At 44.1% G+C, this 23167-nt stretch overlaps 1 protein-coding gene across 1 annotated transcript in view; it reads left to right on the top strand.

Moving 5' to 3' along the window:
- LOC126188638 (homeobox protein OTX2-B-like) overlaps nucleotides 1-23167 on the top strand; it is a 360976-nt gene that overhangs the window by 88375 nt on the left and 249434 nt on the right. The gene's annotated exons all lie outside the window — the stretch shown is intronic.

The following is a 23167-nucleotide window of genomic DNA, read 5'->3' as shown; positions in this document are numbered from 1 at the left end:
TTCTGTACAAACTGTAAATAGCCTTTCGCGCCCTGTATTTTACCCCTGCCACCTTCAGAATTTGAAAGAGAGTATTCCAGTCAACATTGTCAAAAGCTTTCTCTAAGTCTACAAATGCTAGAAACGTAGGTTTGCCTTTTCTTAATCTTTCTTCCAAGATAAGTCGTAAGGTCAGTATTGCCTCACGTGTTCCAACATTTCTACGGAATCCAAACTGATCTTCCCCGAGGTCGACTTCTACCAGTTTTTCCATTCGTCTGTAAAGAATTCGCGTTAGTATTTTGCAGCTGTGACTTATTAAACTGATAGTTCGGTAATTTTCACATCTGTCAACACCTGCTTTCTTTGGGATTGGAATTATTACATTCTTCTTGAAGTCTGAGGGTATTTCGCCTGTTTCATACATCTTGCTCACCAGATGGTAGAGTTTTGTCAGGACTGGCTCTCCCAAGGCCGTCAGTAGTTCTACTGGAATGTTGTCTACTCCGGGGGCCTTGTTTCGACTCAGGTCTTTCAGTGCTCTGTCAAACTCTTCACGCAGTATCGTATCTCCCATTTCGTCTTCATCTACATCCTCTTCCATTTCCATAATATTGTCCTCAAGTACATCGCTCTTGTATAAACCCTCTATATACTCCTTCCACCTTTCTGCCTTCCCTTCTTTGCTTAGAACTGGGTTGCCATCTGAGCTCTTGATATTCATACAAGTGGTTCTCTTTTCTCCAAACGTCTCTTTAATTTTCCTGTAGGCAGTATCTATCTTACCCCTAGTGAGACAAGCCTCTACATCCTTACATTTGTCCTCTAGCCATCCCTGCTTAGCCATTTTGCACTTCCTGTCGATATCATTTTTGAGACGTCTGTATTCCTTTTTGCCTGCTTCATTTACTGCATTTTTATATTTTCTCCTTTCATCAATTAAATTCAATATTTCTTCTGTTACCCAAGGATTTCTATTAGCCCTCGTCTTTTTACCTACTTGATCTTCTGCTGCCTTCACTACTTCATCTCTCAGAGCTACCCATTCTTCTTCTACTGTATTTCTTTCCCCCATTCCTGTCAATTGTTCCCTTATGCTCTCCCTGAAACTCTCTACAACCTCTGGTTCTTTCAGTTTATCCAGGTCCCATCTCCTTAAATTCCCACCTTTTTGCAGTTTCTTCAGTTTCAATCTGCAGTTCATAACCAATAGATTGTGGTCAGAATCCACATCTGCCCCAGGAAATGTCTTACAATTTAAAACCTGGTTCCTAAATCTCTGTCTTACCATTATATAATCTATCTGATACCTACTAGTATCTCCAGGATTCTTCCACGTATACAACCTTCTTTTATGATTCTTGAACCAAGTGTTGGGTATGATTAAGTTATGCTCTGTGCAAAATTCTACAAGGCGGCTTCCTCTTTCATTCCTTCCCCCCAATCCATATTCACCTACTATGTTTCCTTCTCTCCCTTCTTTTGTTACATAAATGAAAATGTTGGAGAAGATGTTTAATACCGTCACTTGCTCTTCGACTCTTGTGGAGCCCAAATTGAAAACCACGCAGTGGTGTGATCTTATTTAATGCTTGTGTCAGCATGGTAAAAAGGAAAATTAGAAAGTTAGCTGAATATATTTGCTGAAAGTATACGCATAATTATTCATAGAGTCCAGTACAAAAATTACTTTTAAAGTGAAAATAACAACAATAGAAGAGCTGCTAAATTTTAAGAAACGGTGGGCGGAATTCTACCGGAACCATGCCATTTCCGATGAATCTCGAAGGGCTGCACAAAGAGATAATAAACAGCACTTTTGTGTAACGGTATTCATGCGGCCTTGCTATTCACACAAAAGTTTTGGTAGTGTTAAAGTAAAGCCATACATTTATGGTGCAGAAGAACATGCATTCTGCCGGCGTGTGTGACCGAGCGGTTCTAGGCGCTTCAGTCTGGAACCGTGCGACCGCTACGGTCGCAGGTTCGAATCCTGCCTTGGGCATGGATGTGTGTGCTGTCCTTAGGTTAGTTAGGTTTAAGTAGTTCTAAGTTCTAGGCGACTGATGGCCTCAGATGTTAAGTCCCATGGTGCTCAGAGCCATTTGAATCATTTTTTGAACATGCATTCCAACTGGCTGATCCATCTGTACTTCCACTGAATCAGGCTTATCAAGATCATGTGCCTAAAAATGAGAAGAAAATGCCTGATTTAAGGCAGTTTCTACCATCCCTACCAAAAGCAGAAATATTCTAGAACTTCTACTCTGAAATATACAATTGGCCGACATGCGTCAAAGAATGAATCATATGTGGCATGCAATGCCAAAGCGAGTGGAAAATAGGCATACTTTGATTTTTGTTCACATTAGCAATAAAGTTTGAGTTGAATAATGCTTTACGCTTGTTTATTACAAAATATCGAGAAAGCGCACATGTTCACCAAATAAATTTTAACTTAAAGTCAAGAAAATGCATGAAGATTGTGTACAGTGTATCGGCTTCCTCGCCCTACATTTATTTTATCGAAAAAATGAGAAAGGAACATAATTTCAGCGAATTTTAAGATCTAGAATGTTTTTTGTGTCTTCTGAAAAGTTTTTCTCTGACAAGTGTAGTTTCTCAAAATTCCCACTTAAATTGGCTAAGCAAGTTAAAAAATGTAAGAACTGCAGTTAGCTCCTGTGCCAGTTTAATGCGATAAATTAAAATTTATAGCCAAGGGATACGACTGATAAGAATCGTTGCTGACGCTACTGTCCACTGCGAAAGTGAGAAATAATTACAGGACCTGTTGAGTGGGATGAGCAGTGTGCTGGGCACACATGTACTGAGAGTAAGCAAAAGGCAGATGAAACTACTCTGGAGCAGCAGAAATAAGATTAGTGACGAATTTAACTCGAAATTGGGTACCACGTAGTGGACGAAGTGAAGGAATTCTGAAGCTGTGGATATAAAACAACGCTTGACAAACGAAGTAACATAAGAAACCGATGAGCACAGACAGAGAGAATTCTTCTCCAAAACAACTACACTAATATCGAATATGTTGTTACCCGGAAAAACTACGTGCGCCCTGCCACAACTGTGGGTTCTTTGATTGCTCTGGGTCAAGACTCATCGTAGTAGAACACATGAAATATTAGTTCACTTTATTACGTTAATGAATAAAAGATATACTTAACTTTGATACACTTCTTAGCTACAGGATTGCTCGATAAATTGCAACTGTCATTGACTAGTAAAGCATCACTTCATGCACAGATTAACAAACTGTTCTCATACACTACAGACTGCAACATTTATGAAAGTTCACTTCATCTGAAACATTACCTGTCACTGTTCTACTCGATGATGTTGACTGCTGCAGCTGAGGTCTCGAACTGGCCGAGTTCTTGCATGTTCAACACACTATATTGACCTCAGCATGAGGGCGCTGCTAAGCTGGGAGAGGAGGCGTGGTATTCAGAAGCGCCTCCCATATATTGTTGAGTAATGAAGCGAGCTCTCACTAATGTCTGTGGTATGAATTCACGTTGCCGACTTTGCTGTGGAGTCATGACCTCTCGACGATAACAATAGAGACCTTAATTTGGGGAAGGAATGTCTGACAATGTGCGTCTGGCGACAGCGTTGTATGGAAGGAGTCATGGACTATCGGAAAATTTGAAAAGAAGGATATCGATGAATTTGAGATGCAATGCTGCATAAGTATGATGAAAATTAAGTGAACTGATAAGACAGGAAATAACGAAGTTCTCCGCAGAGTAGGTTCAAAATAGCTCTGAGCACTATGGGACTTAACTTCTGAGGTCATCAGTCCCCTAGAACTTAGAACTACTTAAAACTAACTAACCTAAGGACATCACACACATCCACGCCCGAGGCAGGATTCAAACCTGCGACCGTAGCGGTCGCGCGGTTTCAGACTGAAGCACCTAGAACCGCTCGGCCACCCCGGCCGGCCGCAGAGTAGGAAACGAACGTATGGAATACCCGAAGTAGAAGAAGGAAGATGGTGATAGGGTGTATGTTAAGACATCGGGGAATAACTTCCATTGAGGGCAAGAGTTACAGGAGATGACAAGATATCAGAATACGTAGAACAAATAACTGAAGGCACTGGGTATAGCAGCTAATCTAAGGTAAGGAGAAGAAATGGTGGCAGGCTGTATCAAACCTGCTGCGACACTGACGATCGAAGCCATGAACACATCCTAGACCGTCAGGCACCTGGCGGAAATCATTGAAATATTGCTCATAAAAATGAGACCGTGAACCCAGAAGAACGCTTGTATGCATATGTTCTGTTAATCATGGCAGGTACTGATTGCGGCATCCGTACACTCCCTGCAGACTGGCTCAAAGCTCAAACCTGTCGCTGGTTCCTCCTCATAGCTTCCAGAAGCCGCAGTTGCTCTCCTAGTATGCTTCAGTGCAAGTACCTCTGGGAACAACAGCCTTAGGAATGTTATTCGTACTACGTTGTTCTACTCTGCGATGAACATTAGTGAGATGTTAGGCATCCAGCAATAGTAGCTCAGTTTTATATTCCCACGTATTGGCGAATTTACGAACAAATGTGGATTTAATATCGATACCATAAAGACCTTCAGGAGTTTTTTTTACAATTTATTGTCCATAAAAAAATTGTTGGGCACGTCTCTTATCTCGACACAGGTGTGACAATGCACCCGTCGTACCCCGAAGGCATATGTATAGCTTTTGTGGTAAGTCATTTCATCGATGCGGTAAAATCAAAAGTGTGTCTATGTGTTTCACTGTAACTGGCTGAATCATGGCTTTGGTATCTTTTTCATTTCTCCTGGGTCTCGTTCCTGTGGGAATGAGCTACTAATTAAACTGGCTCTGTATTCAACACCTAACCCAAAAGGTGAGTTTTCCCTCTAATGTGTTTAGTAGCTCATATTATACTAGAGCTCCTGCTACGTTTCATCTCGCTCAAAAATTCATGCTTGCGTCACAGCTATGAAGCTAAATGTAGGTGCAAGTATTTTCTTCAAAATAATTATGACGTTTCTCAGTGGTATTATGAGCATTAACCCGGTATGGTCAGCTACATCTATTGTCCAAATTTTCAAAGTTATGCAGATAGAATGACATCTGAGTCTATACCATCGCATAGTCCTAATTGAAAAGATACGGCATTACGTTCTACTGAAAATTTCTGTTTGTATCCTGTGGGTGGCCTGTGGTTAGTGTTTGGGCAGTTCGGTTTTGCGTGTGTGTTGCCACGAATGATTATGGAATGAAATGAAATAACTGTACCAAGGTGTGATCACACTTAGTATTTTTATAACGTTATGTGTGTCTCTAATTATAATTGTTACCTGACAGGTCTCTGTACAGTCTGGGTACGAGTCCAGTCCCAGACTCCTACAGTCATCAGGAGAGAGCCGGATGGGATGCGGTTTTGGGGCCTAGCTACACTAGAGAGCGTCAAGAAAACATCAGTGACAGTGGAACGTCCCTATAGAAAAATTTATAAATGACTGTCCTGGAAAACTTCTTACGTTATTTGGTTTTAAAACAGCTGAGCAAAACTGAACGTACTCAGACAATTCCCTCTTTACTTATTCTGATCAGCACTAAACTGACACACAACATTTTTTTTAGCGCAAGGCAATCTGACTTTCAATAATCCCTACAAAAGAATGGCCCTAAATAACAAACTGACCTCACAAAAATCTTCATTACAACTGCAATACAGCGAGCGCCAATACTGCCAGCTAAATAAAAGATTCTAACTACTGAAGGCACTAACTACTGGTAGGCATAGTTAGCAAATGAAAGATTTTGATGGAGAACAAACAATGTATTTACCTTAATAGTGTTCAAAAGTCATAATATATATATCAGTTCATGACATCCAGTCTAACAAATTTCCTTTTTCTGACGGACACACGTCCAGATCGTCCGCTCTCAAAACTCTGCCATCTCTCTCCCCACATCCACCACTGCTGGCGGCTCCCCTTCAACTGCACAACGCTATACGCTGTTCACATCCAACTGCCCAACAGTAAAATAGCAAATACTCCAACACTGCCAACCAGCCACAGTCTTCACACAGCACAGTCAGTGATTTTCATACAGAGCGCTACGTGTCGTTACTAACATAAAAACCTAAACAGCTTACAACAGTGACGCGTTTATTAATCAGAAATACAGGATTGTCTTGCAAAGCGCTGCAACACATTAGTGGCCTCGCCGACAGAAAAAGGCCAATATGTCCTCGATTTGCGGTTCCACCAGCGCAGTGAAGCGTTGGGTGAGGACTGTTATGTCACGGGGCAGCCGTCGACCCCTGGACGCGGTTGGCATCGTCTCTACGTATCGATCTCCAAAGCGCTCTCGTTGATTTCGAATGTTTGCACCCAGGAATGACCCCCAGGGTCAACATGAGGTACTCGCTGGTTCACAAGGGTCGGATCTCAGCCCCCGTTTAGAAAACAGGAGTCGGCAGCATCAGTGTCTACCTCAGGAAGAGGAAGAGTAGCAGCAGCCCCCCCCCCCCCCCTCTCGAGTACGGATGATGGACAGCTTCGAGGTCACGTAGGTCAACCCAACAGCGGACCTGCCGAATGATGGCGGCCTCCGCGCAAAATCAGCTTCGCCTCGAAGCTGGCAGTGAGGCTGGCAGTAGCAGAGTCCTTTCAGCCAAATTCGTAGCTCCATAGACGATTGAAGACAGCTAGGTGTGCTGAATAGCAGTCTTCGTAGCCTCTGTCCACACTGGATAGCTGCAACTGACACGAGTGCTGAGGTTACGTACTGGGCAGTCGGCAATCACCACTTAGCAATCAGACATTCGTTAAGAAGGGTGGGGTATTTATGCTGGCGCTTCCTGTGCGCTATGGTGGGTGGTGGGATGGCTATGACTTAATGTGTCCTGGTTTTCTCTCGCTGTCAGCCATCCTACTGATTTCAGACTTTCGCAACTTCTCCTTTCAGAGGTTCTTTTCTGTTGGCTCGACACCTGAATACTTATTGTTGCGTTGTTACTAGGCCTCCTTACGGCTCTCTGCTTTGTCACTAGTATGACGGTATCACTCGGCTTCCATGAGGTCATTGTGCTCCGCTTGCAGACTTGGGCGCTCTGTCGTTCCCCCGTGCTGCAATGGCTTCCGCGTCGGCCACAACTCGCTCAGCATTTCCCCCTAGCTGGCAATCTACCGGTTGTTGACACATGCATGGCTTATCGTGTGTTATCAGCAGCACTCTTAGAGTGTTCGCTATTGACACTTTGTCTGCAGAAAATATCATCGCTAAATGGTTGTAAAGAAAGCGAGGACGACAAGGACAGTATTTTCTCTCGCTGTTGTGAGTAACAGCTCTCTTTAGATATGTATGTATGCAAGATGAAGCCCAAAATGAAGAGGAAAACCACGATAGCATTCGATTATAAGACCAGTTGTATGTTTCTAGAGCCCACTGTACTTTCCTAATATCTGGGAGTGACACCACGAAGTAAAGTGAAATTGGACAAACACGTGAAACCAATGACACTAAAGGTGAATGGAGGACTTAACATTTGTTGGAAAAGTTATGGGAAAGTGCGGTGCAGGTAATATGAAAATTACATACAGTCCACTAGAGCAAAATGTTCGAGAATACTACTTCACCGTTTGGAGTCTTCATCAAGTAGCAACGACGGAAAGGTCACACTCTGCTGACATAACAACAGGTCAGAACATCCGATATGCAGATGTAACAGTACTGTTCACGCAACGTAAATGGGAATACTTTGAAGAAAGGCGTTGTTCTCACATGGCCTTGTTGCGTAAATTTAGAGAATCGATATACGAGGAAGACCGTGCGACATTTCTACTGCTTCCTTCGAATATTTAGCGCAGGGACCACGAGAAAAATACAACCAAGAGTAGGACGCGTGATACCGCATACGTCATTTTTCTCTAGGTTCTTACGAAATGGAATACCAAAGAAAGTATCTGATGTTGGTAGGTAACCCCTTTCGCCATGCTCTGTTCAGGGGCTTGCAATGTACAGAAGGTATTTCCATAGGGAAAGTACTGATCTGCACTGGAAGAAAGGTTCTGTGAATCTGTACTGTATGTGTTCACTTAATTGAGTGTTTTGTCGTGTAAGCAAACTGGCTTCCTATTCTCTACTTGTGTGTGCCTGTGTTGTAATGTCAACCTGAACAATGCAAGTGATGTGCTTACATTAACGCTATCTGGTAAAAAGAGTAATGAAAGTCATCTGAAACTATGTAAATGTATTGGAATTAACTTTTACCGAAAATGATTAGAAAATTTAAAACTGGGCACTAAATAAGCTCTCCCTAGTGCAGTACAGTGGACAGTGTTACAACGCGTTATGTCACAGTACGTGACTTGCAATTTCAACCCACAAGACTGACAGAGTTAAAATCATACATAACATTATAAACTGAACTTTGAAAGAATAACTGTCCAACACGCTTCTGTTAAACTACCCTGCAAATTTACGTACGCAAACTGACAAAATAAAATTCCAAACATTAAATGAAACACACACAAACACATAACACTGCATTGTAAGAATAAGAAAGTATGCATAGAGAGAAAAGATCTGAGTTGAACTATAGCTAAACTCACCCTGAAGATAATTTTGAATTTAACTTGGAATGATCTTACTGAGTCCTGACTGTGGCGTTAAATTGGCCCTAATAAATTTTCGTGACTTACCCAGTGGCAATGGAAACTAGGTACGGATGAATATTCAAATACTGCGTCGCAGGAAACCAGCTAAAGAAAAAACCTATTCTAAGCACATCTCACTTTATACAGGGTGAAAAATAATAAAACCGACAAACTGCAGGCACAGATTCTTGACTGCAAATGGAGGAAGAAAGGTCCTACGAACCTGTGTCCGAAAATGCATCGTTGCCACGGTAGATGGCGCTGACAAATGACAGTTCCTCTGACAACGTGCCATGTGTTCCTTATAAGTTGCAGGTTGAGTGGTTGACGCAGCTTAGTAGAAGCAGCAGAATGGTCCGATACTGATGTCGGGGACAAGCGGAGATGCTGTTTGTGTTCGGCCAAGCGGATGGAAACGATCGAAAGGCAGCACGTCTGTAACAAAACAAGTACCTTCACAGACACAAACCCCTTCACACAACATTTCAATCCATTTTTGGGTGTCTGTGTGACAATGGGTCCTTTTAGACAGACGAATATGCAGGGAGGTGGCGGACTGTGCGTACACGTTCCTCTGCCTGAAAGGATCCATGATTACACAAACGCCCAAAAAGGGATTGAAATGCGTGATGTGGTTGGTGTCTGTGAGATACTTGTTATAGCCGTGCTGCCTCTCGACCGTTTCCATCTGCTTGGGCGTGCAGAACCACCACCTCGTCTTGTACCTGACATGAATACCGGACCATTCTGCTGCTTCCAGACGATGCGTCAATCACACAGGATGCAACACACAAGGAACACACGGCACTTGGTCAGAGGAACTGTCATTCGTCAGCGCATCTACCGTGGCAACGATGCATTTGCGAATATATATTAGCCGCGCAGTTAGAGGCACCATGTCACGAATCGCATGGCCCCTCCCGCCGGAGGTTCGAGTCCTCCCTCGGGCATGGGTGTGTGTGTTGTCCTTAGCGTAAGTTAGGTTAGCTTATTATATTGTGTGAGTCTAGGGACCCTGACCATCGAAATTCATACACATTTGAACATTTTTTCGAACACATGTTCATAGGACCTTCTTTTCTCCATTTCCAGTCACGAATCCGTACGTGCAGTTTGTTGGTTATATTAATGTTCACCCCGTGTATTTAGCAGCTGCGTTCCACTAAATGCAATGCGGCAACACACAATTACAAAATTAAGCTTTCGCGAGGAGACTGTGGAAGAAACTAAACTTACTGAATGATTCGAAAGGGACTAGCATTCAAAAACTGTAATGTGAATCTCTGATTCCATCTTCAAAAAATTCATTTCTTATAAAAATATGACTCTGGCATGAAATTAGTTTATCAAATGCTGAAGGAGTGATGAATCTATAGCTTTGTTTAATCACGTCTCGACAATCCAACCAACTTCCCAAAAGAAAAATAATGCTAAAGTTTTTTTTTCTCAAATTCATGATAAATTATGCGCTAGCAAGCAGTGCAGCGACAATATTACCTTAATCTTTTCAAATCAATCTTTAGAAAATTATATTTCCAAAAATCAACATCCTCTGTCTTTGCATCTCTGCCAGTTGCCTCCAGACTGTTTGGCAGTGTGACCAACACTCGACACCCTCACTTACTTCTCACTGAAAGCAACACTAGCAATGACAATGCCACTGACAACCAAAGATCATATTGCTTGCACTCAGAACCTCTGAGGTGTAATATATCGACTATTGAAGGTCTCTGTTTGAAAAATATCTAGTGTAAATATGTGAAGTATGACACACTGAAAGAAAAGAGAGCTCACATTACTTTCACGGAATATCAAAAACATGCTAATAACATTATGACCTATGTCCATTATGATATGTCCGCCAATGGTAGCACAAAAAATATCCAGGTAGCAATGACAAAACATGTTTATTTATCAAATATTAATAGCTTGTCTACTCTTACGTGGATTGAAACGAAATATAAGATAAGTCACTTCTTGAAATGGAACAATAATCCTTCTGGTGGTTGAATTCCGGTTAGACTGCCAGTGAATCTAAGTTCCTTAAACACAAACTTTATAAATATCAGATTCGTTTGTATATTCAGAGTAGAAGTACATCTACATCTACATCTATACTCCGCGAGCCACCTTACGGTGTGTGGCGGAGGGTACTTATTGTACCACTATCTGATCCCCCCTTCCCTGTTCCATTCACGAATTGTGCGTGGGAAGAACGACTGCTTGTAAGTCTCCGTATTTGCTCTAATTTGTCGGATCTTTTCGTTGTGATCATTACGCGAGATATATGTGGGCGGTAGTAATATGTTGCCCATCTCTTCCCGGAATGTGCTCTCTCGTAATTTCGATAATAAACCTCTCCGTATTGCGTAACGCCTTTCTTGAAGTGTCCGCCACTGGAGCTTGTTCAGCATCTCCGTAACGCTCTCGCGCTGACTAAATGTCCCCATGACGAATCGCGCTGCTTTTCGCTGGATCATGTCTATCTCTTCTATTAATCCAACCTGGTAAGGGTCCCATACTGATGAGCAATACTCAAGAATCGGACGAACAAGCGTTTTGTAAGCTACTTCTTTCGTCGATGAGTCACATTTTCTTAGAATTCTTCCTATGAATCTCAACCTGGCGCCTGCTTTTCCCACTATTTGTTTTATGTGATCATTCCACTTCAGATCGCTCCGGATAGTAACTCCTAAGTATTTTACGGTCGTTACCGCTTCCAATGATTTACCACCTATGGCATAATCGTACTGGAATGGATTTCTGCCCCTATGTATGCGCATTATATTACTTTTATCTACGTTTAGGGAAAGCTGCCAGCTGTCGCACCATGCATTAATCCTCTGCAGGTCTTCCTGGAGTACGTACGAGTCTTCTGATGTTGCTACTTTCTTGTAGACAACCGTGTCATCTGCAAATAGCCTCACGGAGCTACCGATGTTGTCAACTAAGTCATTTATGTATATTGTAAACAATAAAGGTCCTATCACGCTTCCTTGCGGTACTCCCGAAATTACCTCTACATCTGCAGATTTTGAACCGTTAAGAATGACATGTTGTGTTCTTTCTTCTAGGAAATCCTGAATCCAATCACAAACCTGGTCCGATATTCCGTAAGCTCGTATTTTTTTCACTAAACGTAAGTGCGGAACCGTATCAAATGCCTTCCTGAAGTCCAGGAATACGGCATCAATCTGCTCGCCAGTGTCTACGGCACTGTGAATTTCTTGGGCAAATAGGGCGAGCTGAGTTTCACATGATCTCTGTTTGCGGAATCCATGTTGGTTATGATGAAGGAGATTTGTATTATCTAAGAACGTCATAATACGAGAACACAAAACATGTTCCATTACTCTACAACAGATTGACGTAAGCGAAATAGGCCTATAATTATTCGCATCTGATTTATGACCCTTCTTGAAAATGGGAACGACCTGCGCTTTCTTCCAGTCGCTAGGTACTTTACGTTCTTCCAGCGATCTACGATAAATTGCTGATAGAAAGGGGGCAAGTTCTTTAGCATAATCACTGTAGAATCTTAAGGGTATCTCGTCTGGTCCGGATGCTTTTCCGCTACTAAGTGATAGCAGTTGTTTTTCAATTCCGATATCGTTTATTTCAATATTTTCCATTTTGGCGTCCGTGCGACGGCTGAAGTCAGGGACCGTGTTACGATTTTCCGCAGTGAAACAGTTTCGGAACACTGAATTCAGTATTTCTGCCTTTCTTCGGTCGTCCTCTGTTTCGGTGCCATCGTGGTCAACGAGTGACTGAATAGGGGATTTAGATCCGCTTACCGATTTTACATATGACCAAAACTTTTTAGGGTTCTTGTTTAGATTGTTTGCCAATGTACAAACTGAATGAACAAATATTGGGAGCAAAATTGTCTAATTCTGATGTGTAGCCATTTGAAAGTTAAAAAGGGAATAAATTTACAAATCAACAAGTCTGCCACGACGACATATTCCGAATCGTCTTTGGCAGGGAGGCTGTAAACACACTTACGTCCACAACTGATAGTTCCCGCGGTTGAAAAGTCGGACGGGGATTACAGCAGCGTCATGGGGATGGCTCGTGAGTAAGAATCCTGACTGATGAAATGCTTGCAGAATCAGCTACTGGTCCAGTAAACTTCCTCGGAGTGACAGGCCTGGTCCGGGTTGAGCGCTGCCCTATATACCACTCGGCACTAGGGTACAGCCGGGCCTGTTTTTCATCACATATCCTGTGGAAGTGAATTGAACTGTGTGACCCTTTAGCAGTGCTTAGGTCGCCTCCTGGTGGTCGGTTGGTGCATGACCATCTGATCTGACTACTGGAAAATTGTCCACAGTGTGTTAGGCATCTTCGAAGCACCGGTGTGATGGTTGCTGGCGCTGCTAGTTTTAAGCCACGATACAGCAAGAAACAAACACGTATTGAGATATGGGCTAAATGGTTCAAATGTCTCTAAGCACTATGGGACCTAACATCTGAGGTCATCAGTCCCCTACACTTAGAACTACGTAAACCTAACCTAAGGACATCACACACATCCATGCCCGAGGCAGGATTCGAACCTGCGACCGTAGCAGCCTCGCGGTGATATGGGCTATTTTATTTGTTCTTAAATCGGCAGTACTCCTTGGTATAGATTATCTTTCTGTACATGTTTTTTTCCTGTCAGAGATGGCACTTTCAACTGTCTCCTACATCAGCCATTCTATACATGTCATTATGAGGTTGTGCTGGTACCTGATCAAAACGAGTGCTTCTCTGGAGTGTGAACAACGTAGAGAGTGAAATGGAATCCTGTTACCCCATGGGGAAAATGATGGAGTTGGTATTCTACTATGGTTTAGCGTCAAGCAATAGACATGTGTCGTGTACACCTTGAATGACAGCACGTAACACGAATACGTGAAGGATTGGCAGACACGATCTATTAGTATGTCATCCCCATTCACCTAACACTAATCCCCTTATGTCTGGCTATTCAGACGTTTGAAGGTGCTACTGTTTTTCACTCCTATTGACAATGTGCACATGTGATAGGAGCTTGGGACCCACGCATGTGACCAAAGCCGAAAGAAGCCAGGTGTGTTGACACTAGTTCGTGATTCTTCGACAGGAAGAGCTAAAGGATGTATAGGAGTGAATGATAACCTAATTGTGCACATCCTGTAGTGTGAACAAATAGATGGCCATCACAGAACGGAACAGCTCATTTCTCAATATTTGTTTTCCGGCATATGTTTCACGGCATATTTGTAATTTTGGCCTGCACTACCTCCTTTAAGAATATGTGACACTTTCAACACTTTATATGTACAGTGCTGGCCGTTAAAATTCTAACCCCAGAAAGAACAACAAATAACTGAAGTTTAGTTATTGTACGTGTACAGTGTAGAAGTCAGAAGACATTACATTTCTTGATGATTAAGGGGATACACAGGGTGCGAAATTTACTACACGTAACTGTCACCTCAAGCAGCAACAAAGAATATAATCAGCGTGGGCATCGATTCGAAATGACCTTGGATGACAGATATGGGTCTGTCATTTTATGCTGCTTCAATGAACTGCCAGAGCTCAACAAGCATAATGGTTGGTGAGTAGTGGCATGCCAGTCTGTCAGCGATCGATAACCACACGTTTTCGTTTCGTGATAGATCTGAAGAAAGTTCTGGGTCAGGCAGCAGATAAATTCCGTCAGCAGATAAATCCAGTCTTGTGCTATCTTACTGAAAGATCAAGTCGTGGGGAATTCGAAGATATGACACAATGTTTTAAATAAACAGGAACATATTCGTATATTTTTTTGTTCTTATGTAACTCAAACGAAGAGAAATGTATTAGTGAATAAAATTTTGAATTAACTTACGTGAAATTTAAATAATGCAAAAATAATTTTACACCTGAGAACAGATGTTACGTGCAATAAAAATTTTGCATCTGCTTGAGTACTACAACATGACGTTCCCAGCTGATAACGGAGACAGTTTACAGCATATATCTGGTACTACGTCATTTTGTAGCCTATTTTTTCGCCTTACACCATACTTTATGTGCGTATTTTCCATGTACAGCTAGCGTAACTTTGAACAACTGCATCTCGGGAACCGATTAAAAATATGAAGAAAATTTCAGGGTTGTTTGAGATTAGGATCTTAGGAATACATCGTGTGAATTACAGAAATTTGCTGTGCATAGCCGTCTCGGAATCCGTGGCTGGGTTTTCATACACAAAAAACAAGTTTTTGGGGTGTCTCTCAATAACGGATAAAGATTTTTGAAAACAGGGAGATGGCTCTTCTAGATAAACGTCTAGAGATAAACCGCTAAAGCTTGAACAGTTTGTTGCGGTTATTTATTGTTTGGATTTTGCCTCGTAGGGTAAATTTGAAACATATCTTGGAAATGGATAAAGATATAAAGATGATTCTCAAGGTTGTTCGAGATCGGGATCTTAGGAATATACGAGGGTTACCCCAAAAGGAAGGTGTACTATTTTTTTATAAGTATATAGACCTGTTTATTTCTGCAATGGTTTACATCAGTTTACAGCTTGAACATTTAGCTATTTTTCGACATAATCACCATTTATGCTGATGCATTGTTGTAGACGCTGTGGCAGTTTTTGTATGCCCATGTCATACCTGCTTGCCGCCTTCCTGTTCAGAAAGTTATGAACCTCTTCTTTCACCTCATCGTCGGAGCTGAATCGCTTTCCGGCCAGATGTTCTTTTAACCTAGGGAACAGGTGATAGTCACTGAGCGCCAGTTCAGGACTGTAGGATGGGTGGGTGATTATGTTCCACTGAAACTGTTGCAGGGGAGCAACGGTTTGCCGAGCGATGTGTGGGCGAGTTTTTTCATGGAGAATGTGTACGCCCTTGCTCAACATTCCTCTTCTGCGGTTCTGAATTGCCCGTTTGAGTTTTTTCAGAGTCTCACAGTAGCTGTCAGCGTTAATTGCCGTCCCAGAGATTCAGCTCCGACGACGAGATGAAAGAAGAAGTTCATAACTTTCTGAACAGCATGGCGGCGAGCTGGTATGACATGGGTATACAAAAGCTGCCACAGCGTCTACAAAAATGCATCGACGGAAATGGTGATTATATCGAAAAGTAGCTAAATGTTCAAGCTGTAAACTGATGTAAACCATTGTAGAAATAAACAGGTCTGTGTACTTATAAAAAAAAATAGGAGACCTTACTTTTGTGATTACCTTCGCATCACAAGAACTTCAGCCACTTGCTGTGCCTAGACATCTTGGAATCCTCGGAAAATTTTTGTCCGATAATGACGGCTTCAAATGGTTCAAATGGCTCTGAGCACTATGCGACTTAACTTCTGAGGTCATCAGTCGCCTAGAACATAGAACTAATTAAACCTAACTAACCTAAGGACATCACACACATCAATGCCCAAGGCAGGATTCGAACATGCGACCGTAGCGGTCGCTCGGTTCCAGACTGTAGCGCCTAGAATCGCACGGCAACTCCGGCCGGCGATGATGACGGGGAAAATATAGTTAAAAAAACCATTTTGTGGGGTTTTCCAAGGAACCACACACGAACTAATTGTTACTCCGCAAGTAGCATGAAGCCCACCGTAGACTACACCAAAACTAAAAAGAAGCACCCGATTTGCCCTATTTGCCTAAGCAGGAGGAAATGTGAAATATTAAACTTTGATCCTATACTGTAGGGTAGTGACACTAAAACGATCATTATATTGGGTATGCAAATGATCCCTAGTCCGAAGGCTATAAAAGCCAGTTGACCCTACCTATTTATCACCAATGGAACCCAAGATATGAGCACCAGAAAATCCAGTTTTTTAGCGCGGCGTTTCGGAACATAATAGGTTCGCTTGCTGTAGCATGCATCTACATCTACATCTACATCCATACTCCACAAGCCACCTGACGGTGTGTGGCGGGGGTACCTTGAGTACCTCTATCGGTTCTTCCTTCTATTCCAGTCTCGTATTGTTCGTGGAAAGAAGGATTCTCGGCATGCCTCTGTGTGGGCTCTAATCTCTCTGATTTTATCCTGATGGTCTCTTCGCGAGATATACGTAGGAGGGAGCAATATACTGCTTGACTCCTCGGTGAAGGTATGTTCTCGAGACTTCAACAAAAGCCCGTACCGAGGTACTGAGCGTCTCTCCTGCAGAGTCTTCCACTGGAGTTTATCTGTCATCTCCGTAACGCTTTCGCGATTAGTAAATAATTCTGTAACGATGCGCGCTGCTCTCCGTTGGACCTTCTCTCTTTCTTCTATCAACCCTATCTGGTACGGATCCCACACTGCTGAGCAGTATTCAAGCAGTGGGCGAACAAGCGTACTGTAACCGACTTCCTTTGTTTTCGGATTGCATTTCCTTAGGATTCTTCCAATGAATCTCAGTCTGGCATCTGGTTTACCGACAATCAACATTATATGATCATTCCATTTTAAATCACTCCTAATGCCTACTCCCAGACAATTTAGGGAATTAACTGCTACTAGTTGCTGACCTGCTATATTGTAGCTAAATGATAAGGGATCTTTCTTTTTACGTATTCGCAGCACATTACACTTGTCTACATTGAGATTCAATTGCCATTCGCTGCACCGTGCGTCAATTCGCTGCAGATCCTCCTTCATTTCAGTACAATTTTCCATTGTTACAACTTCTCGATATACCACAGCATCATCCGCAAAAAGCCTCAGTGAACTTCCGATGTCATCCACGAGGTCATTTATGTATATTGTGAATAGCAACGGTCCTACGACACTCCCCTGCGGCACACCTGAAATCACTCTTACTTCGGAAGACTTCTCTCCATTGAGAATGATATGCTGCGTTCTGTTGTCTAGGAACTCTTCAATCCAATCACACAATTGGTCTGATAGTACATATGCTCTTACTTTGTTCATTAAATTAACCCGTGTCTATGGCCCTCTGAGTCTCGTGGACGAATAGCGCGAACTGGGTTTCACACGATCGTCTTTTTCGAAACCCATGCTGATTTCTACAGAGTAGATTTCTAGTCTCCAGAAAAGTCATTATACTCGAACATGTGTTCCAAAATTCTACAACTGATAGGCGTTAGAGATATAGGCCTATACTTCTGCACATCTGTTCGACGTCCCTTCTTGAAAACGGGGATGACCTGTGCCCTTTTCCAATCCTTTCGAACGCTACGTTCTTCTAGAGACCTACGGTACACCGCATGTGTCGTACCTTTAGCTTCAAGAGTCAATCCCTCTGGAGTAGGAACGGCGTGTGCCGATTCCATTTTGTGGGTGCGTTAATGCTGTTGGGGTGCTAGTAGCCGCGGTTTGGCGGATCGTACACGTACGTACGGGCAGCGCAATGCCGACGGTCCCGGCGCTAATAGCATTTGCGGCGGTTGCGTAAGCGACGGCGGAATGCCGGGAGGGGGCGCCGCCGGTGGCCGCTGGCAGGCTTCGCGACGCCCTAGCGGTGCCGCTTGGCGCTGCGCCTGCCACCGCCTGATGCCCAGGCCCTGGGGGACCGGCGCCGCGACGCTCCGTACCGACGTATGCGTGCCCGACAGTCAGCGCCGCTACCAGCTCTTTCTGCTAATTACATTTCCCAGCATGGAATTTCAGTAGGCCCACGTACAAGGAGAGGTCATGCAGTGTAACCCACCGATTTCCACGAATTTCTGTATACTAGTCCACTCGAAAGTAAGTCCGTGAAAGTGTCATCCGTACGACAATAGAGTGTGAATTATTAGGTCTGAGAAGTGATAACACCCAAGACCTTACATCTTCCGAAAAAAAAATCCAATAACCGCACGAAAATTGTATGTGACCTGCACACAGGACTCACACAGATTAGCCACAGCTACTGTTATAACAGCAGCCCTCCTCCTGAAGTGAGTCAGCCAAGGGTCGAACCATTTATTTTTATATTTCTGGGAAACTCTTACGTTAACGGCCTCAAAATTCTACGTAAAGTTTATTTATTTTTGAGGGTTGGGTGGAGAGTAGACTCAACCGATGTAGGAGTAACTTCAGGGGTATCCCAAGGGAGTGTTTTTGGTTCTTTGCTGGTCATCTTCCCATATTAATGACCTGGTACGCGATATTAATAGTAACATGGCTGTTTCTGCAGATGATGAAGTTAATATAATGAAGTACTACTGAAAAAAGCAGAACAAATATTGCGACCGATATTGATAAGATTTCGAAGTTCCGGGAAGGCTGGGAAATTTTTTTAACGTTTGTAAACGCAAAGTTTTGCATTTCAGAAACCGCAACGTCATAGTATCGTACGACTACAATGTCAATGGGTCCCAACTGGAATGGCTCAACTCGTATTAATAATGGGTAATAATTTGTAAGGGTAAGCTCGATCGTAGGTAAAGTAGCTAGCAGACAGATCCGTTGGTAGGATATTAGGAGTATTCAATCGGTCTACAGGTGAGGTTGCTTACGAAATATTCGTCCGAGCCATTAGAGAAGACTGTTAAAGTGTGTGGGACCCGTATCAGATAGGACTATCAGGGGGTATAGAAGGTATACAAAGAATGTCAGCGTGAGTGGTCAGAGGCTAGTTTGACACCTGGGTGAACGTCATCAAGGTACTGAAAACCCTCAACTGGGAAAGTCTTGAAACTAGAAGCAAGTGAAAGCCTACATACAATGTTTGAAGAACCAGTCTCCTGCGTAATGTCCCCATAAGGGTCGAGAACACAAGATTAGGCTAATTACACCACGGCAATGGCATACAGGCAAACATTCTTTCTGTATTCCATACGCCAATGGAATGGGAAGACGGCTTTGTTTTAGGAAAAAACGAGGTCAAAGGTCACATTTCAGGTTCCATTTCAGATCAAGTGGAATCGTTAGAACATCTATTTCTACATCTGTGCTCTCCAAATGAGCATGAAGTACAAGGGGTGTTCAATAAGTAATGCAATATATTTACACTCCTGGAAATGGAAAAAAGAACACATTGACACCGGTGTGTCAGTCCCACCATACTTGCTCCGGACACTGCGAGAGGGCTGTACAAGCAATGATCACACGCACGGCACAGCGGACACACCAGGAACCGCGGTGTTGGCCGTCGAATGGCGCTAGCTGCGCAGCATTTGTGCACCGCCGCCGTCAGTGTCAGCCAGTTTGCCGTGGCATACGGAGCTCCATCGCAGTCTTTAACACTAGTAGCATGCCGCGACAGCGTGGACGTGAACCGTATGTGCAGTTGACGGACTTTGAGTGAGGGCGTATAGTGGGCATGCGGGAGGCCGGGTGGACGTACCGCCGAATTGCTCAACACGTGGGGCGTGAGGTCTCCACAGTAGATCGATGTTGTCGCCAGTGGTCGGCGGAAGGTGCACGTGCCCGTCGACCTGGGACCGGATCGCAGCGACGCACCGATGCACGCCAAGAACGTAGGATCCTACGCAGTGCCGTAGGGGACCGCACCGCCACTTCCCAGCAAATTAGGGACACTGTTGCTCCTGGGGTATCGGCGAGGACCATTCGCAACCGTCTCCATGAAGCTGGGCTACGGTCCCGCACACCGTTAGGCCGTCTTCCGCTCACGCCTCAACATCGTGCAGCCCGCCTCCAGTGGTGTCGCGACAGGCGTGAATGGAGGGACGAATGGAGACGTGTCGTCTTCAGCGATGAGAGTCGCTTCTGCCTTGGTGCCAATGATGGTCGTATGCGTGTTTGGCGCCGTGCAGGTGAGCGCCACAATCAGGACTGCATACGACCGAGGCACACAGGGCCAACACCCGGCATCATGGTGTGGGGAGCCATCTCCTACACTGGCCGTACACCACTGGTGATCGTCGAGGGGACACTGAATAGTGCACGGTACATCCAAACCGTCATCGAACCCATCGTTCTACCATTCCTAGACCGGCAAGGGAACTTGCTGTTCCAACAGGACAATGCACGTCCGCATGTATCCCGTGCCACCCAACGTGCTCTAGAAGGTGTAAGTCAACTACCCTGGCCAGCAAGATCTCCGGATCTGTCCCCCATTGAGCATGTTTGGGACTGGATGAAGCGTCGTCTCACGTCTGCACGTCCAGCACGAACGCTGGTCCAACTGAGGCGCCAGGTGGAAATGGCATGGCAAGCCGTTCCACAGGACTACATCCAGCATCTCTACGATCGTCTCCATGGGAGAATAGCAGCCTGCATTGCTGCGAAAGGTGGATATACACTGTACTAGTGCCGACATTGTGCATGCTCTGTTGCCTGTGTCTATGTGCCTGTGGTTCTGTCAGTGTGATCATGTGATGTATCTGACCCCAGGAATGTGTCAATAAAGTTTCCCCTTCCTGGGACAATGAATTCACGGTGTTCTTATTTCAATTTCCAGGAGTGTACTTTCTCGGCCAATTTCGGTTGAAAAAATGCGGAATTTATTGTGGGGCATCGTGATCGTGGAATATTCCAGTTTCAGACATCGGAACTCTTATGGAGTTCCGATAGGTGGCGGCGCGATACGTAGCCTTCAATATGGCATCTACAACGGAGGAGCCTTCCAATCAGAGACTGTCATGGAGTTTCTTTTGGCGGAAAACCAGAGGCTCACAGATACTCGTAGTGGTTTAAAGAATGTCCGCGGAAACCTGACAGTGAACAAAAGCATGGTCAGTGATTGGGTGAGGCGTCTGTCATCATCACAAAAAAGTCGCGCAAACTTGTCCGGTCTCCCGCGTGCATGCCGGCCGCTCACAGCTGTGACACCTGCAGTGTTGGAACGTGCGGACACTCTCATTCGAGGTGACCGACGGATCACAATCAAACACCCCACTGCTCAACTGGACATCTCTATTGGTAGTGCTGCCACACTCGTCCAGCAGTTGGGGTACTCAGAGGTGCGTGCCCGCTGCGTTCCTCGCCGTCTAACAAAAGACCATAAAGACCAACAAAAACCATTTGCGCGGAAGAACTGCGTACGCGTTACGAGGCTGATCGTAAGAAGTTCGTGTCGAACATCGTCATACGCGATGAAACACGGATTCATCATTCGACAGGAAAAAAAACGGAAATCCATGGAGTGGCGTCACATCAGCTCTTCTCCGAAGAAACAGTTCAAAGCTGCATCCCCAGCCGGTTAAATTCATCGCGACGGTCTGGGAATCTGAAAGAGCTATTCTATTTGATGTCCTTCTTTATGGTGCAACGATCAAGTGTATTGCGCTACCTTCAGGAAACTGACGAAGCGACTTCAGCGTGTTCGTCGCCACAAAAAATGCGAACGAGCTTCTCCATGTCAACACAAGGCCTCACACAAATCTGTTCCCCCGAGTGGAACTTACAGAACTTCATTGGATTGTTCTTCCTTATTCATCCCAAGGCTTGTAACTCGCACCTTCCGACTTCCATGGCCTTTTTTCAATAAAGGATCCACGCCACCGGAAGCTGTGCGTGGATAATGCGGATGCTTTCAGGAAGAAAAATGTGTTGCATTAGTTAGTTGAACGCCCCTCGTACTTTTCAGAGGATACTGTCGACTTGGCCGAAGTGGCCGAGCGGTTCTAGGCGCTACAGTCTGGAACAGCGTGACCGCTACGGTCGCAGGTTCGAATCCTACCTCGGGCATGCATGTGTGTGATGTCCTTAGGTTAGTTAGATTTAAGTAGTTCTAAGTTCTAGGGGACTGATGACCTCCGAAGATAAGCCCCTTAGTCCCCAGAGCCATTTGGACTATTTGAATTATCGACTTGACCACGGGACTTGCCGGCCGCGGTGGTCTAACGGTTCTGGCGCTGCAGTCCGGAACCGCGGGACTGCTACGGTCGCAGGTTCGAATCCTGCCTCGGGCATGGGTATGTGTGATGTCCATAGGTTAGTTAGGTTTAAGTAGTTCTAAGTTCTAGGGGACTTATGACCTAAGATGTTGAGTCCCATAGTGCTCAGAGCCATTTGAACCATTTTTGAACCACGGGGCTTCTTCCCATTCCATTAGCGTATGGGGCACAGAAAGAATGTTTGCCTGTATGCTATTGCCCGTGGTGTAATTAGCATAATCTTGTGTTCTCGACCCTTATGGGGACATTACGTAGGAGACTGTAGTATGTTATTAAGTTTCTTAAATAAAACTGGTTCTAGAAACAGTGTACGTAGGCTTTCACTTGCTTCTAGTTTCAAGCTTTCCCATTTCAGGATTTTCAGTACCTTGATGACGTTCACCCAGGTGTCAAACTAGCCTCTGGCCACTCACGCTGCCATTCTTTGTATACCTTCTATATCCCCTGCTAGTCCTGTTTGATACCGGTCTCACACTCTTTAACAGTGTTCTAGAATGGATCGGACGAGTATTTCGTAAGCAACCTCACTTGTAGACCGATTGAATGTCCCTGATATCCTACCAACGAATCTGTCTGCCAGCTGCTTTACCTACGATCGAGATTACCCTTACAAATTATTACCCATATATTAATACTAGTTGACCCATTCCAGTTGGGACCCACTGACATTGTAGTCGTACGATGCTACGACGTTGCGGTTTCTGAAATGCAAAACTTTGGTTTACAAATGCTAAAAAAA

Source organism: Schistocerca cancellata, chromosome 5 (genome assembly GCF_023864275.1).
Source record: "Schistocerca cancellata isolate TAMUIC-IGC-003103 chromosome 5, iqSchCanc2.1, whole genome shotgun sequence".
In the NCBI taxonomy this organism is placed as follows: domain Eukaryota; kingdom Metazoa; phylum Arthropoda; class Insecta; order Orthoptera; family Acrididae; genus Schistocerca; species Schistocerca cancellata.
Note: the sequence above shows the minus strand (reverse complement) of the source record. Positions and strands in the feature narration are given on the sequence as shown.